We start from the raw sequence: 2,807 nt of genomic DNA, 5'->3' as shown, positions 1-2,807 counted from the left end.
GGCACACTTCATTTTGCCAGGTAGGAAAATAAATCTAATTCTAATAAATATTATATAATAAGTATTATCTATACTTACTATTAATGCGCTCCTCTCGTTTCAAAGTCTGCTGTTAGCACATATTTAAGTTTAGTGTCGATACATTCGTACTTTAAAACTAATTTAAAAAGAAGTTGACATTGAATAGTATTGCTTCAAAAGAAAACCAGCAGCTTGTGGATCTGTCTGACACGCTGCGAGAGCCGAGGACCCGGACCTGAGCGCTGCAGCGGGGAGGGTGCCTTGCCTCTCGGCTGCGGCAGAGAGGGCGTCCTGAGGCCGGTGAATAAGCAGAAAGCAAACAGACAGCAGAGGGAGGGGAGCAGCTGCATCACTAAGAGCACCGCGTGGCACGAGACGGGTGTCTCCGGTGATGAAGAGGATGATGATGATGATAACACCGCGTTTAGGATATTTACGGATGTTCAGCGATGTGTATATTCTGTTTTATTGCTTCCATGAGATCTGAAGCCGCGCTGGGACTCCTCTGAGGGGAGGCGGTGGGGGTTCGTTTTCTCCCTCCGGCGGGGCTCTCTGCTCATCCGACGCAGGGAGGAGAGGGCAGAGGGAGGGAGAGAGGAGCGATGGCTGCCGGTGGAGCAGGATGCGGGGACACGGTGGAGCAGTGCCGGGCCGAGGTGGAGCGCCTGACCCGGGAGCTGGCGGAGGCCAACCGCGAGAAGATCCGGGCGGCGGAGTGCGGGCTGGTGGTTCTGGAGGAGAACCAGAGCCTGAAGCAGCAGTACGCCGAGCTGGAGGCCGAGCAGGAGACGCTGAGGCTGGAGCTGGAGCAGCTGCAGGAGGTGGGCTCAGCAGGGGTATGGCTCTTACTAGAAGTCAACCGGACTAGTTAACGTTCAGAATAACGCGGTGACATGAGCGCTCCAGAGCAGCCTGTGTATTTGTCTCACTTCACACATAAGTTATTATTTGTCATGTGTTAAAACAGGAGCATCCGCTGTGTGCTGTAGTTACACCTGCTGGACAGCGCGGATCCCCGGGCCCCGCCTATATATATATATATATATATATATATATATATATATATATATATATATATATATATATATATATATATATATATATATATATATATATATATATATATATATGTGTGTGTGTGTGTGTGTGTGTGTGTGTGTGTGTGTGTGTGTGTGTGTGTGTGTGTTTCTGCTTATTCATTGTTATGTTCACTCTGTAGCTTTTGTTGTTCTGATGTAGGCTTCATTATCATGTTTTCAAATTACATAATTTAACCTTTCTATGATATTCAACTGTCCCCTGAAAATGAGATCTCAATGAGAGCATTCTTAATTGTATTGTGCTTCCACAACTGACTTGTACAAGGGTTTGATGGAACAGCTGAAAGGCAGCGGCCTCCCGGGTTCCTTACCTGAGAAAGTAGTGCGATAAATGACTCATGCCACTCTAACAACAGGACATGTAAACACAGTATAGTTCAGCAACATGAAAGATCACAGCTGACACTGACACAGGTCGGCTAGCACTTGTCTAGTTACTCATCCAGCAGACACTGGGCAACATTAGCATCCATTTGGACTTGTGTCACCTGATGAATCTATGTCCAACACTCTTTTGTTTAGCTCCGGTTAACTCCTGAGAAACATATCCATCTCTTCAGACACTAAATGCTCCACTATGTCCACCAGCTAGTCTCGTCTGTGTCAGCCTGCTGTTTGATGCTGAGCAGGAAGTGAACATCAGCTTCATCAGGTCTGAAAACAACTGCCGCCAGGAACAGCTGGGTTGATGAGAGTCAAGTTTCTGGTAAAAAAAAAAAAAAAGGCTGTAGTCATTCTTGTGATCGATATGTATCAGAGAGCATCATTTCCCAGTACGTGGGCATGGCAACAATACTTCACCACTGTGTTAGCTGTGATGCAGACCCATGTCGGACTCGGAAGCTGACTGTGCAGTTTCATCCTGAAGGTCAGGTGTGTGTGTGTGGTTAGGTGTGCAGGCCTACAATAAGCAGTTCATACATATGATGTGTCAACAGTCTGCCATGCCATGTTGTCATGGACAGCAGTGGCCATGTTGTCATGCACAGCAGTGGACAGTCATTGGTGGAAGTGCTGCATGCTGGTCTCTGGAAGCTGCTTCAGTGTTTATTCATGTCATTCTCATTTTATACAAATTAGTTTTTCTTTTCTGTAGTTATTACATTTCTATCAGTAACAAATAACATTGTTCTCTGGGAGGACGGCGACATCAGGTCAACAGAGTCTGATGATATGACTGAAATCATCTGACTGAGCAGTTGGCTTGACTGCTGCGGCAAGTCATATTCTCATAATTGATTTACCTGTTGGTTGTGTTGAATCAATTAATAGTTTTGCCTGTAAAATGACAGAAAAGGGTGAAAAATCTTCATCACACTTTCAAAGTGCTTGAAGTGCAGTCTTTAAATAGTTTGTTTTGTTTTATCATCAGTCAAAAACCCAAAGATATGCAGTTTCCAGTTTCAATATAAAACGAAAAACAGCAAATTGTCATATTGGTGGAGCGGGACTCAAAGAATGTTTGGTATTTTAATTAATTAATTAATTAATATTTATTTATGTATACAATATAGTGTATGACTGAGTGTATCCTTATGTAGTGTGTACAGTGTAGTGTAGGCATATGTAGTATATACAGTGGAGTGTATATTTGTTTGATCTGCTAGTCGATGCATCCTTGGACAAGACACTTAACCCCAAATTGCTCCCGTAGGCTAATCCTATGGTGTGTATATGTTAGTTCGT

General features: G+C 44.1%; 1 pseudogene; it reads left to right on the top strand.

The window, feature by feature from the left end:
• The first annotated feature begins 304 nt into the window (after positions 1 to 304).
• On the top strand, positions 305 to 857 carry LOC137799886 (protein bicaudal D homolog 1 pseudogene; annotated as a pseudogene).
• The last annotated feature ends 1,950 nt before the right edge of the window (positions 858 to 2,807 follow it).

The sequence above is a fragment of the Clinocottus analis genome, unplaced genomic scaffold (genome assembly GCF_023055335.1).
Source record: "Clinocottus analis isolate CAN_PGR_092001 unplaced genomic scaffold, fCliAna1.0.p SCAF_392, whole genome shotgun sequence".
Classification (NCBI taxonomy): Eukaryota; Metazoa; Chordata; class Actinopteri; order Perciformes; family Cottidae; genus Clinocottus; species Clinocottus analis.
This window is presented reverse-complemented; position numbering and strand designations above follow the sequence as displayed.